This window comes from Dipodomys spectabilis, unplaced genomic scaffold (assembly GCF_019054845.1).
Source record: "Dipodomys spectabilis isolate Male_0828 unplaced genomic scaffold, ASM1905484v1 ptg000001l, whole genome shotgun sequence".
Classification (NCBI taxonomy): Eukaryota; Metazoa; Chordata; class Mammalia; order Rodentia; family Heteromyidae; genus Dipodomys; species Dipodomys spectabilis.
In genome coordinates this window covers 8,399,035-8,415,103 of record NW_024870678.1, presented here as the reverse complement: position 1 = coordinate 8,415,103, position 16,069 = coordinate 8,399,035, and the positions used below count along the sequence as shown (strand labels likewise).

General features: G+C 34.4%; 2 protein-coding genes across 3 annotated transcripts in view; one reads left to right on the top strand and one right to left on the bottom strand.

Annotated features, from left to right (window-relative positions):
* The window catches only part of Nt5dc1 (5'-nucleotidase domain containing 1), a 105,601-nt gene that overhangs the window by 58,334 nt on the left and 31,198 nt on the right, over positions 1-16,069 (bottom strand). The window lies entirely within an intron of this gene.
* Col10a1 (collagen type X alpha 1 chain) overlaps positions 1-16,069 on the top strand; it is a 33,935-nt gene that overhangs the window by 760 nt on the left and 17,106 nt on the right. The gene's annotated exons all lie outside the window — the stretch shown is intronic.

Here is a 16,069-nt window from a genome sequence, read left to right as displayed (position 1 = left end):
CCATGGAAGATGCTTCTTCTTAAAAAATGGCATAGAGAAGATGAGAGAATGACAATATTAGACATTAGTTAAAAAATTTGCTTTTTAAAATTTCTGAGTGTGCAATCCATACAAGGCAGTTAGGTTTTGTGCTTTAATAATATCAGTAGTCTCAATGACATCTAACTCAAGGATAGAAAGTCTTTCAGAAGGAGCTCGATAGCTTAGTCAGGACAGATACTAGTCTCATATCAGCTTATGATCTCTTAAAGTCTCTGGAAACTGATGTGCCTTTCCACTCATTTTTACCACTTTAACATTCTCGAACATTCTAATTTAGCTCAACTCTTTTTCCTTTGTTTTGCTAAAAAGTAGGTCCAAATTCTGGGCAGGCAGAGAGATATCTTTTCTTGAGGTTTCATGTATTTTTTTCTCTTTTTTCTTTTTGTTATGGTCTACTGAAAATGAGTAACTTTAAAAAATGCAATTTCCCATATACTTGATCCTTCACTGGACCCGAATCTCTTCAACAATGCATGTTAATATTTTTTGAATTTAAAAAACAATTTAGTTTTAGACTTCAACACTGGATTTTTGGCAGTCAGCTTTTTCAACATAGTTTCAAGGCTTTGATCTGGTCCCCAAGTTCTTTTCCCACTGCCTGAGCTTCCAAGACAGCAGCAGTCAAAGCATCAGAATGAGTGGAGGCCCAGAAAAGCCATCTGTCTACGATTCCACCAAACAAGTTATCCCAATGACTGATAAGGCCCACACAATTTGATATTTTTATAGAAGTGTGGACCACTACAATTAATTCAAGAGACATGAGGGGGATGGAGGGATTGTTGTTTGTAGACCAAATTAGTAAATATTAGGTGGAGAAAAAGGGGGGCAAATTTCTGCGACATACACAAAATAGGGGTTTGTTATTCATTTGCCTTCCACTTTCTTACCCCCAAATAATCCAGGTAAGTGTAGCCCAAAACCTCATGCCTTCCCTTCCTCCCAACTGGACAAAAGGGATGTAGTGTTGTATAGCAATACATTTAGGCCAAAAGATAGCATTAACAATCTGAGATGAGAAAAGAGGCAGTGGGCCTTCTTTCCAGGGATTGAGTCACTCTGATCAGGGGATACTCACACAAAATAGTTCCAACACGGACAAATGGAGTATGGCAAGAGCTATGCCACAATGGCTGAAGTTTTGGCAGAGATGGAGCTAGGACTTAAGCACAAAGGGACTATGGTTGGATCTATTTCTTCAGATATTTGATTTAACTTTCAAATATCATTCTGACTCAAGGTATGCTTCCATTTAAAAGCAAATCTTATGAAGTACGACAGGAGTATTTTTAGTGGCATTTAATCTGAATCTACAGATCAAATTTATCTTTCGAGGTCTCACTGTCTCCACAGGGGCTTCCATGTCTTCTTTCCTTCATGCTCTGATAGATATATTATGTCCTTTCTCATACTTATACATGTCTTCTTCAAGATGCATTCCTCTTTGTCCTTTATGTACTATGGTAATTCTTTAATAGTCAGACTATTAATAAGCTAACTGAAAGCAGGGATCATGTAATTGATCTTTCTAATCCCAAAGCAGTTACATGATATTAAAAAACAAACAAAACAAAAAAATAGCTAGACTAGTGGGACGAAAACTATGATCTTAAAGAACAAAAACAAAAGTCAAATAGAAATATTTTACATATTCTTCTCCCAAGTAAGAATACTAAAGAATAGAATACCAGTGATATTTCAAAGCAAATAAATATTATCAATCCTATCATGACTTCAAGATTTGTAAGCAATTTTATAATCTTAGGAAAGGAGACTGATCACTCACAATATTTCATTGTAAGAGATAAAAAGTTAACATTGACTTCGGATCAAGTGAAGGTTTCTTTTTGTGAAATTGCCTTTAGGAAGTTTTTAGTTTCTTGAACACTCTTCTACACTATCCCATTTTTTTTTACAGAAAAGAGCATAAAATATATACAACTATGAATTCTGATTTATTCTTCTTAGGTCATATATCATTAAAACCTTTCAATTTCAGTGTCTATGGAACAAAATTTACTTTTTTCTATGAATAAAATTATTTCTTTGTATACAGATAAATGGTAGTTCAGCCATTCAAATGCCTGCTTTGCTTCTAACCTTTTGCTTTTTTAGCATCTATGCCTCAATAGCTAACTTTATTCATACATTATTACACTGACAAAGATACATCACTGATAAGTAAATAAATATATGACTTTTGAACACCTGAACCACACCGCCAGCCTGGAGGAAACCTTTTAAAAATATTTCAAGCTTTATAAACTGTATTTATAATGTACCATACTAGTTATTCTTAAAATATAGTTTTAGACAAGTGATGATTCACAATAGTCCTTTAGGATGCTTTCCAAAGTGACTACTGAATTCCAAAGAGACATTTGTACTGGCAAGTAACAAAAACTGAAAACTGAAAACCACTTCTGTGAAGTTTAGTGCTAAAGTAAACTGATTGTTCATAATAAGAAAAATTATCCTTCCTAGACAATTGTAAATGTCTGGGGCCATTTGGAGAAGTTAGGAAAACTGCACAGTATTTCACATAGTGACTGCAAGTTTTCTGTCAAATCCTATGAGTATGAAAGCCATAGGAACTATTTACTTAACAAATCCAAAAGGAGACATACTCCAATGAAACATTACAGTCAGTTGGCTACATATAAAATATGTAGACTCCCTAGCAAAACAAAGTTCTCCTCTACAGAATCAGCCCCATTCCAAATCAGCATAAGGAGAAAAGAATAACACAGAAAGAACAATGTGTTTGTTGAGGGTTGTTTTTGTAGTTTGATGCTCAAAGTTCTGAACAGTGCTTATTTTCATCTTATTCAAGAAAAATGGCATTTTTATCCTCAAAACCAATAATTATATTTCTTCATCTACCACACAATATAGCCAAGTTAAGGAATGTAATATGATTATCTCTGCTGGAAGAACTATCTCCTCATTGCTAATCCTGAGGCATAAACAAGTGAAATGCTGTTTTATTTTTAGTTTGATGGATAAAACAGAACAAATACAGAATTATTTAATTCACCAAAACATGTATTTCTCGGAGAGAACCTCTCCCTCCCATAATTAAATTAACCTTCAATTTACTAAATAAACACCATGAACAGTGCACTTTCAAACTGTTTTCAATACTACCTCACTGTTCTGGCACCCTTTTACAAAAGCAAATACAAACTTTGAGTATTTTCAATCAACATTTCGTTGGGAGACTTAAAACAAGGCTAACATAAAAATTCCAAGACACGAACATGATCACCTGTAGCACAGACTGTGATGTCTTTGGGTGAATCTCTTGTCAGAGCTCAGGAAAGAAAACAAAATATGACCATGTCTCCTCTTGAGAGGAAACTGGATTACCATGGACAGTGTTAGGATTCAGGAATGGAAAGAGATCAAGAGTCAGTGACAACATCATTTAGTGTAGCCAAAAACATCACTTTTGATACTTTGTTGTTGTGTTACAATATTAAACATATTGACCAATTATTTCAAGAGCTCACACATTTTAATTAAATGCTAACACTACTATGAAGAAAGCAAAAATAAAATCAGTAGACTATTATATTACTGTTGTTTTGAAAAGAAAAAGATGTACTACGAATCTATACAGATTCAAGAATGGTTTTTTAACGTAATTCAGTAAAAAATGTTAACTAGTCAATCACCAAAATAAGTGTAGAAATAGTCCTTTTAGATAAGACCATCATATTTTCAAAAAGCTATACCCTGCATTTTACAAACACAGTGTATATAACCTTATACTGAAGTAGCACTTGGAGAATCATTTGGTATTAAGACCTAGTTTCCCGTCTGAATCTTATTTTACCACACTGTATTTAAATATATGTATCCCCACCAAATTCAATAGAGAAGTTAAGAAAATAACCTCCACAGGGAAATCTTTAGCTTATTAAGAACCACAGGACTTAACAGAGGTCCATAATAACCAAGAAAATCATTGCAAAAAAGAGTAGAAATAAAAGTTACTAATAAGAAATAAGAAAGTCATTAAACTGGCCCACACGAAATGGTTAATTATTTGACTGCTTTTGACTTACTAATATAGTCCTGAAGCTGACTGAAAATAGAGATATTTATGAATAAATATGACCGGACTCAAGGAGGGCTGGGGGTGTGGCTCAGGTAGTAGCATGCTTGCTTAACACAAGAAGGAGCTGGGATCTATTCCAAGAAGTGCAAAAAAAAAACAAACAAAAAATAAAATAAATAAAATAAAAATACACATATAAAAAGAAAGACCTGGCTCACTGAGACTAAGGGTTGAAATGCATTATATTCCTAACATAAACTTTAAATGAATATTATGAATATCACCTTTACTATCATTTTGAACTCTGAATACTCTAAAAAAAACAAACCTAAAACATTGTGTTCAATTGGGTACCAGTGGCTTATTAATGTAATCTTAGCTACTCAGGAGGCTGAACTCTGAAGATCACGGTTTGAGCCTGCCTGGGTGGGAAAGTCTATGAGACTCCTATCTCCAATTAACCACCAAAAAGCCAGAAGTGAGCTGTGGCTCAAATTGTAGAACACTAGCCTTCAGCAAAAAAACTTAGGGACAGCACCTAGGCCCTGAATTCAAGCCCTAGAGTAGGTACAAAAATCCCCAAAAGCAAAAGCCTCTGTAAGGATGACATGAATATACTCATCTGGCCATTGATATTAGGTTAATGATACAGTATAAAGTATCCTCAGGGTATCTGTGAAACTCAGAGCTGATAGCTGTAGATTTTTTCTGTAAGCACATGATTTAAAAATATACTAACCTTTTTATGTGTCTTATATCTTAGAAAAATAGCTAACCATGTAAATTTTTATGACATGAATAATTTTTTTTGGTTGGTTGTGGGGCTTGAACTCTGAGCCTGAGTGTTGTCCCTCAGCTCTTCAGCTCAAGGTGAGAGCTCTACCACTTCACCCACAGCTCCACTTCTGCTTTTCAAGTGGTTAACTGGAGATAATAATCTCATGGACTTTCCTGCCAGGGCTGGCTTTGAACCATGATCCTCAGCTCTCAGCCAGAGCCCAACGTAAGTTTTTTGATGTTACAAACTCAGCTATTTCAAGTGATTAAAATTTGACGTCTTTTCCAAAAGCAATACAGTTCACCCATCTCATAACAAAATAGAAAGCAATGCTTTCTATTTTATGCTATCAGATGAGATCAGTAATATGGATAATTATCAGCAATAGATGATAATTATACTGATAAATATATGATATATAAAAATACATATAGATAATAAATATACTGATAATTAAATTATCTATTGCTGATAATTATCTGTTGTTTAAGTGTACTATTTCTTTCCTTCAGTAAGCTCACAGAGTACAATCAAGAACTCAAGAAGTATTTTCAGATTGGATTTTTTTCCCTTAAAATTTTTTTAAAAATTTTATTGTAGGGGACATCTGGGTTGGTTCCATTTCTTAGCTATGTGAATAATGTTGCAATAAACATAGTTGTGCTGGTAGCTTTAGTATAGCCTTGTTTGTGATCATTTGGGTAAATGCCCAAAAGTGGGATTGTTGGGTCAGAGCGGAGCTCTATGTGGTGTCTTTTGAGGAATCTCCACACTGCTTTCCAAAGTGGTTTGAACAAGTTTACAATGCAGTAGGGTTCCCTACAGCTGTTGTTATTAGATTTCTTGATTATAGCCATTCTAACTGGGGTAAGGGGGAATCTCAATGTTGTTTCGATTTGCATTTCTTTAATGGCTAGAGAAGGTGAGCATTTCTTCATGTGTCTATTGGCCATTCTTATTTCCTCTTAGGAGAAGACTCTCTTTAAGTCTTTAGCTCACTATGGGGCAGTTGTTTCTTTGAGGATTTGTTGTAAAGATGCTGTTCAGAGGGTTACAGTCACATGAGTAAGGTAATGAATATATTTTTTGTCCAGCATTGTTGCCCACTCCTTTGTTGTTCTCCCTTTGATTGTATTTTTAAAAAGTCATGTTTTAATATTAACAAGGCCAGTTATTAAACTTATGCTAGTTTATTTTTTAATGATGTCTTAGTGAGTCATGTAAGGATAAAAAAATCTGGTAACGTGAATAAATAGATTCGTTCTAAGCCCTTCAATAGAAGTCAGAGGCACACATCCCCAGTGGGGATGGACCTAAACATATAAAAGCCATAGAAATCAAGAAAGGCAATTGGTAGGTTGCCGTGGGAATACTCAAACATCATGCTAATTCCATGCAGAGAGATGCTCAAACATGATTACTGTTTTGTGGGTAAATACTTTTTCAGGGCTAAATTGTGGAGGATTTGCAAAAGGAATTCACAATAAGTATGAGGATGAAGTGGGTACTCAGACATTGTGTGTATAAAGACATTAAAGGCAAAGGACAAAGAACACAGCATATAGAGTCTCAAGGAATTTTCTGTGGTTACAACAAACTTTACATGTGGAAATATGGAGAAAGAGCCAAAGAAGTGGAAAAAGTAAGTCCTATATGACAAGTAGGAATCTTAGCCCTTCTGATGTTCTGGGCTGTGTCCTATTTCACATCTGCATGTCTGTTGGTACAGGAGTTCTTTTCAAGTCTGTTATTTCCTCCATACTCAGGCAAGACAAACAAATAATTGAAATCTAACAAATCCTTCCAAATCTGTGTATACAAAGACACAATCATTATCTTTGAAAGCTGTGTTTATTTTCTTATACTGTAAATCTTAACGACTGAAGCCACAAATCTTCAAATGGCCAAACTGATAACCCCCCAAATCATTCCCTTCCTTCCACTCCCCCAACTATTATATTAGCTCCTGTAGGGTCTACCTCCTTACTCTATTTTGTAAACACCTAACTTACTTATTTATCCACCCTGAAACTCCAGAATTTAGTTGTTATGAGCATCTAATAAATATAGTCAATGTAGTAAAAAGAACAGGGCCAACTATAGCTCCATTAGGAATCAGAATTCATGAGCTTAGCAAATTGTAAGACATTAGGAGAGAAAATAGAGAAAAATAACACAGTTGAAGTGGAACCAGGGAAGTGATTTTAAAAAAAAAAGCCAAGAGAGGAGAGGGTTTTGAAAAAGGGTGATTTATAATGTTAGAAGTTTACAGGAATCACAATGTGACTAAAGAAAATAGGATCACTGGACTCAGAGTCTGGAGTTTCTGGTTGATCTTATCAAAAACAGTAAATAGTGCCAAGAACTGGACTAGTGTTGTAAAAGGAAAACAGAAAAGCATGGGGGAATCAAACCAAGAGAACTCCTGGAAGGAGAACAGGCCATGTAGAGTTCTTTTTGTCTTAAATATGTTAAGGAGTGCAAATGAGCTGGTGAAGAAAGGACCTTGAACACAAATCCCAATTTCAATTCAGGGAGCTGAATCCCTGACAGAAGAATCAGTCTCACCTCAAAGAAAGAACAAGGTGCTTTGTGCTTGGACCAATCACATGCTATTTACCATGTTAGATGAATTTAAAGACAGAAGAGAAAAGAGCTGAAAAGCTGCAAAAGGGTGTGTGTGTGTTAACCAGAGGTAAAAGGTCTACCTTATACTAAAGGAAGAGAGGCCAGAGGTGTGTGTGTGTGTGTGTGTGTGTGTGTGTGTGTGTGTGTGTGTGTGTGTGTGTGTGTGTGTTAACCAGAGGTAAAAGGATCAGGGGTGTGTGTGTGTGTGTGTGTCTGAGTTAACCAGAGGTAAAAGGATCTACCTCATACTAAAGGAAGAGAGGCCAGGTGTGTGTGTGTGTGTGTGTGTGTGTGTGTGTGTGTGTGTTAACCAGAGGTAAAAGGATCAGGGGTGTGTGTGTGTGTGTCTGAGTTAACCAGAGGTAAAAGGATCTACCTCATACTAAAGGAAGAGAGGCCAGGTGTGTGTGTGTGTGTGTGTGTGTGTGTGTGTGTGTGTGTGTGTGTGTGTGTGTGTGTGTGTGTGTGTGTGTGTGTGTGTGTGTGTGTGTGTGTGTGTGTGTGTGTGTGTGTGTGTGTGTGTGTGTGTGTGTGTGTGTGTTAACCAGAGGTAAAAGGATCTACCTCATACTAAAGGAAGTGTGTGTGTGTATGCTCATACTAAAGGAAGTGTGTGTGTGTGTGTGTGTGTGTGTGTTAACCAGAGGTAAAAGGATCTACCTCATACTAAAGGAAGAGAGGCCAGTATAAAAGGAATGGAAACTCAGTGGTAAAATAAATAGGAAACTCAACTGTGTGTGTACTTTTGAGGTGTTAAAACCTTAATATTAATTATTAAATGAAGAAAAAGAAAATAGCAGCTATATTTTCCAGTCATCTACATTCATTTCAAATTCTGAGTCCTCAACGCTAGTGAAACTCTTGCCTTCATCTCTGAAACCAACCACCTTAAATGTTATCTTAATGGAAACGAAGACAGTTCATCTCAAACACAATCCTCATTCTACTCCCTCCCAAATTTCCACTTCTCTTTCCCCTTTGGAAGAAAACTGTAATCCCGTACCTCTATTAAGACAGGTAACTTAATGAAACAAAACAGTTGTTTTTTTAAAATAAAGTTGACATCAAGTATATGTCGTCTGAAAGCTTTAGGAGTCAAAATAAATACTGTGGTGCTCCAGAAACGAAAAGGATATTTGATGAGAAAAAACTATCAGCTTATACATTTCTCAAGAATCAATAAAAGAGTTGTTATTCATAAGTTATGCTGAAGTATTTTGTTGCTGCCTTTTGTTTTGTTTGCTGTGGTAGTCTATGCTGGTATTTACTATAGACAAGTTAAAATGGATAAATTTATTCCCACCTTTAAAAAAAGGGGGAGTAGAAATATAAAATAAGGGTTATTAGCATTTTATCAACCTAATCTAAATTCAATAATTCAATATTGTAGTTTTCGATATTTGCGTGTATGGCTTTTTCTCGGTATCACTGTTAACAGGTCATAGCTAGATTACTGAAGTTTAATAGACTTATCTTAACAATGCTAAATGAGGAACAACAAGTAAAAGCTCAATATATTTCAGGTGAGTAAATGAGTGAATAACATTTTGTTTACAAGTGTCTTTTAACCAACAATAACTTACAACATGCAATTCAAAAACTCTTAAGTTAAAATCATCCAATGGTTTTCTTTCTGTCTGAGTTATTTTGAAACAACATTGAGCCAAGGATTGTACTGCAAGAATGTGATCCAAGATGACAGACATGCTCATGAGAAAACCCATGGAGTTTATAAGGATGTGAGGGTGTGGTGCAGGTGGCCTACAAGTGATGATGTAGGCCCTAACATTAGGCTAGAAAACTGACTCGGGCAAAAAGGGGGCTGAGCAGCTGAAACAAATTACAATGAGGAGCTGTAAATTCCAATCCCTGAAAAAACTGCAAAAGTTATGAAAACCCCAAAGTCTGAAGATTTCAATCTATAAATTCTATTTTTAAATGTCACAGTTTAAAATGAAATCTTGTTCACTCATTTTTCAACCACCATAAAATTACAAAACATGAAATGTTTCTACTACAAAATTTAAAGGCCAGCCATAGTACCTAAATCAAATCATGTAGTATTTACAGATGAATGTTGTATATATGAAATACACATTTAGGGAATACTCCCAAACTTACACTTGATGATCATTAGGCATAAATTTCCCAGATTGTCCGGCTTTCTAGTATTCCTCTATTTTATTAGATCACAATGACAAGAAGCAACAATACCAAATGATATTAGCTAAAAATAAGTGTAACAAATACTACTAGAGTAATGCCTCAATTTAGGCACAAGGAAAAGAACCGAAAGTCATTTTTATCCAGCTCTTCTCTACACTTCCACTGATAATTCTAATTTAGGCATTATTTTCCTCACTGCAGTGACCACTGATTCAGTCAATACGTTCTTCATATTGCAGCCACAGTAATATTTTTAAATTTTTTAAAAATGTTTTTTATTGTAAAAATATTGTACAGCGGGGTTACAGTTACATAAGCAAGGTAATGAGCACATTTCCTAACAAGCATTGTTGCCTCCTCCTTTGGTTTTTCCCCTACCATCCCTTCCCTCTCACCTCCACAACTACACTCCCCCCCAACCTAAATTGTAAAGTTTGTTTTTCAACATAGTGTCTTATACATCTCATTGTTACAATGGATCAACCTGTACCCTATTTAAACATTTGCTTTTCCCCTTCCCTTCCCCAAATTATACCAATATAAAATACAGTGAAAACAGGGATTATACTGTGGGGGGAGGGTCATACAAAGCAACAACAAAAAAAAAAATCACATGGTACATTATAAATAAGTTAGAAACAACAGCAAGAAAGAAAAAAAAACACTTGTGTTCTTATCTTGGGGTTCATTTCGCTTAACATCATCTAATCTGGTCATATGTACATAGCTTTTGACCTTTCTGCTTGTCCCAGACATATACTAGTTATTGCAAGCAAGTAAGGGAAGCCAGGGGACCTATGTTTCTTTGGGCCTGGCTTACTTCACTTAATATAATTTTTTCCAAGTCTTTCCATTTCCTAACAAATGGGGCAATGTCATTCTTTCAGATGGAGGCATAGAATTGCATATATATATATATATATGTATATATATATGTATATGTATATGTATATATATGTATGTATATATATGTATATATATACATATATATGTATATATATATGTATATATATATATATATACATATATATATATATAAAGTTTACACTCCCACCACCATGCAGTAGAGTTCTCTTCTGGCCACATCCCTTCCAGCATCTGTTGTTATTAGATTTCTTGATTATAGCCATTCTAACTGGGGTGAGGTGGAATCTCAGTATTGTTTTGATTTGGATTTCTTTTATGACAGCCACAGTAATCTTAAAAATATGCATCTAATTTGATCTATCTTTTGCAAAAGTCCTTTCAGCCATTGCCTTTCTAAAAGGTAGCCTCTTTAACAGGGCCAACACAACTATATACCCTAGCTCCTATTTCTGAGTCTTGCTGCATTTGAGCCACAAAACTTCTTCAGGAAACCCTGCAACAGCTTGATGGCAATTATCAAAGGGAATTATCACAGGCAATCAAAAGTCCAATAATGTAGCAACATTAAATTGTACCTGTATGTCTGTAAAAGGGAGAGGAGCTGAAGTTCAGGTAAAAAGCTAGGAGTCCTAATCCTAATTCCTTGGGTAACTCCAATTCTTTATCTGCATTTCTTTATTTCTAAAGAAAGGACTCTAGTAAAAAAATGATGTCCACTTGAATCTTCAATCTTTCTGATTGCACATTTATTTTTACCACTTATTTTACATGGAGATTTCATATCCTAAATCTGCACCTGACTTGGCACATCAATATTAAGACCAACTGTTTCCTTTGTAATTCAGAGTCTGCACTGAGTATTTGGACTCCTTTGGAAAACAATTGTTTCTCCCAAGTCTAGATTCTCTTCTGACAGCTGTCCTTTGGATCACCTTTGTTAAAGGCAACAGTGCTATCTATACACGTAACTATTCAAATACCACAGTGTTCTGAAAACACCATCTCAGACTCAACTTATTTATACTACTAAAGTAGCCTTTGAATAGGTCAGTGTTCTACTAATATTGGCATGGAAATAATTTAGAAGATTATATTCCTAAAAATGCAGGGTCACCCAAAGACATACTGTCTATTTGATTTCCTGTCACATACACTGAAACAAGTGTGAGTTAGTAAGTATATAAAAATGGCTTATAATGCTCTGAAATTTTACAGTGATAAAAACAAATACTTAGGCTGTTAAAAAATTCTTAAAGTCTCTGAAGTTACTGAATAATTTAAATTGTGTTGAATTTGCTAATAATACCATCTATATCATCAAATTCTGAGCCAAATGTATAATTACACCAAAATGTCCTGCCAGGCAAAATATATTTTTGAGAACCTTATTGACTTACTATTCTCTGTTTATTTATACATTACACATCTGTCTTATAATAAAGTGAAAAAAAATTAAGAAATACAAAAAACATGAATTAAGTTAAAAATCCAAGTATCAAGAATGTCTAAGAATGAATGCAATGTCCTTAACATGTAAATATGTAGTATATTCTAGTGACCAGAAACTCACTCCTTAGGATAAGTTATAGCTTAAAAATCAACATCATGTAATATTATTAATTGAAAGTATGTTCATTTGGGATGCTTCTTATTTTCTCTACTATCCTTTCATTTTAGTTTACTTTTGGAAATGATAACCTATAATCTGTACAGTGAAGTATATCTCAATTGTTTCTTTCTCACAAAAAAATAAATCTCCAAACTTATTTTTAAAAAACACGAGGGGGAAACAAGTTTGACAAGGAATATACTCTCTACCTTACTTATGTAACTGTAGCCCCTCTGTACTTCACCTTGGCAATACAATTTAAAAAAAAATTTAATTGAGTTTGTTATATAAACGTGCAGCTATTTCTTTTTAAAACATTTTAATCTTATTGTAAAGATGCTGTACAGAGGGGTTACAGTTACATGAGTAAGGCAATGAGCACATTTCTTGTTGAGAATTGTTACCCCCTCCCTTGTTGTCCCCCCACTATCCCTTCCCTCTCTCATCTTCCTTACTTCTCCCCCACCCCATCCCCAAAGTTGTAAAGTTCATTTACAATATAGTGTCTTGTGGTTATCAGTGCTGTAATGGGTCATCCTGTTTCCTTGTTTCAGCATTTTGTTATTCCCCTTCCCGTCCCCGAACTGGACAAATGTATATACAAGATGCAGGGTACCAATATCAAGTACAGTGACAACAAGAGATATACCATATGGGGGAAAAACATACAAAGGAAACAAAACAATCATATAGTACATTAGAAACAACAACAACAAAGAAGAACCACTTGTGTCCATATCTTGGGGTTAGTTTCATTTAGCATCATCTTATATAGTTGTATGTACATAGGTTTTGAGCTTTACTAAACTTGCAGCTATTTCTTCCTTAACAAAAACAGATGTACTAAAATATATATAATAAACTATTATATTAATATCTCTATTAATTAGCATGCCCACACTTTGAGAGCAAAATAAAAACTAATATCCTCAACAATGGTCTTAAGGCAATCGAAGACTGAGCAGTCAGTACTGGCATAATATACATATGTGTGTTAAATATAATTATAGGTTTACCATTTTCTATCCTTTAATTCAAATATTTCAAAAAGTAGGCAGTCTTTGAATGGTATACATGGTAAATTTCAATAAAGACTACTACATTACTCTTCCTTTTGATTTTTCATAGGGATATTTTAGGAGAAAGATCATATTTGTACACAAAATATCAAAAAAGTAAAGACTAGAAAAGACTGGCATACAATAAAATATAAGCATCAATCACTCTCACTTCTCCAGTCTACGCAATTCCCCTCTCAAAAGGAAACCACTTTTGTTAGTTGCTTGTCTGTCCTTTTACAGCATATATGAGATATTCTGAACATGCCAATTATGTGTATTTACTTTATACAAATGCCAATATTTTATACAAATGCCAATACTTTATACAAATACTAAATATTTCCTGGAGATCTTTGAATATTCCATAATGAAATGCTTCCATCTTTTTCTATACAGATGCATAGAAAAGCTAATGCTTATGAGTGAATACTTGAGCAGTATCCTTCAGCTACTAAAATGGTGTAAAGAATAATATATTCATCATTTTATACACATGTAAATATATCTCTAAAATAATTTTTTACACATGGGGATCTTGGCAGCAGACATATATTTAAAGATGTTGAAGTCAACATTCACTTTTACACTTCCTTCAGCAATTTCTTGTGAATCAATCTGTACAACTCTGCATAGGCTTAAAGCCATGCATATTTCTTGTCTATAAATTGTTTATATCTTTGATCTCTGTGGAATTTATTTTGGTAGGAAGCATGAGTTAGGACACAGGTTTGTTTTCCCAGATGATTACTCATAAGTCAAACATCTCTTGAATGCTCTTTTAATCTCTTTTAATGCTCTGAAATGTAACCTTTATCATGTATTAAATTTGTAAGTCCCTTTGTGTCTATGTTTGGACTTGGGAATCATTTTGAATGGCATGATTATTAAAGAATGGATATCAATAGGAATTTCTAGCGTACTTAGGTTTAAGAAACTCCAGTGTGGGAAACTATAAGATACAAATAAATATTTCTCCTAGTTGTAACATCCATTTCTAATTCATGTAACCATAATTCACTTAACCTCTTCCTCTCTCTTGACATTCACTTTCACTAAGGGGAAAATTTCTATGTGTCTGGCTAAGCATGCCCCTAATTTTAACCCAAAGAGATTTTTCTATCATATGCGGGAATTCCAGTTATTTATTATGTCATACAGTTTCAGAGAGTTTCTTGTTTCCCCTTATGTCTGACATTGAGATGAAATGGTATAATCAAGTCCATTTAACAAGCTAAACTCTTAGGCTGATTCCCCTATTCAAAAGTATAAAGCCAGCATTTATTTTCCTCTTTGTTGATGTTATTAACTTTTTATTACAATTGACTATGAAGAATTAGGAAATCTGGCTGAGAAGCCAAATGTTTAGAGGCTGTTCATTGATAGTAGGTCATCTTTCAGACAAATTATTTTGGAGACATTGAATAGTAAGCCATTGTTTGTCACCTGTCTACCATAATTCTTTGCTGGGCAAGAGGGAGCATTTAAAGAAACTGTTAATCTACTATGATGTTTCAAACAAGTACTGCTGCTATATTCTATAACTTGGCTAATAAATTAAACTTAAAAGGCATTCTACTTTTAGTTGTCAATCTGATAAATAAAATCCATGATGGGTGGTGTGTTTTGCAGAGAACTTTTCACCATTAAATTCTAGATAAATCCTTTTCCCTTGGGTCATTTTTCCAATACAGGTACTGAGGTGACTCACGCCTGTAATCCTAGGAGGTTCAGTTCTAAGGATCATGATTCAAAGCTAGCTTGGGCAGGAAGGTCTATGAGAATTTTTATCTCCAATTAACCACCAAAATGCCAGAAGTGGCGCTATAGCTCAAGTATTAGAGCACTAGCCTTGAGTAAACAGGCTAAGGACAGTGTTGAGGCCTTGAGTTCAAGACTCAGTGCAAAGAAATAAAATAAAATAAAACAAATCCAATAACTTAAAAAAAAAAGTTGTGTGGAGAACAGTCAATGCTACAAGTCTGTGATCTCTTATTAGGAAAAATCTCATTTTGAACCAAGTGCCAAATAGCGGTTTCATTCTCTTATTATGCATATTTGTGGCTGAGTCACTGGCTCACCACTCCTAGTTGACTTCCTGTTATCACACCCTCTCCCCCCAGGATTATATTACTAGTGGAAGTCTGAAGAACATTTGTCCCAAAGTGGATTACAAAAAATTCTATTTACTAGTTCATTGGAAGTCATGGTTAACTTAAATACACACAAATATCTGCATTCTAAACTGAGAGTAATATTTAAAGCAATATAGAAAACCAGGAAAAGCAAGTTCAGTATATAGAGTTATCATCCCAGTCTATATGAATACAAGTTAATGTTCTCCTTTAAGTTTCCATTTTAGCATTACAACAACAGCATAGCTCCATACCTTATATTATAAAAGGACTACAAATATATAAAAGTCCAGGAAACCCAAATACCTAAATGGAGAATTATTGATACCAATAATAAACTCCTTATAATGAAATAAAAAATGGCCATATTTATTTTGCAATGGGTAAAAAGCAAACAAAACAATTAAAAAAGCTCCTAGTTTTTTTCAATTAAAAAAAACTTAAAAAACTTATACTTAGCTATGTTTGCTGAATAAATGATTTCCTATGCTTATCCACACAGTGATTGTTTGCCTTAAAACTGTACATCAAATGCCTAAATGCATAGAACAGCAGTATGCTGACTTGATACCAATAAAAATGAATATACAGATGTACAATATTCAGCTTATGTGTTTTCAACGTTGAGATGGTAGGAAAGCAACAACATCTAGTGGAACTGAGAATTAGGCTTTCTGATCTTTTCCCAGAATATGCATACACAGTGCAGCTATTTCTTGTGAT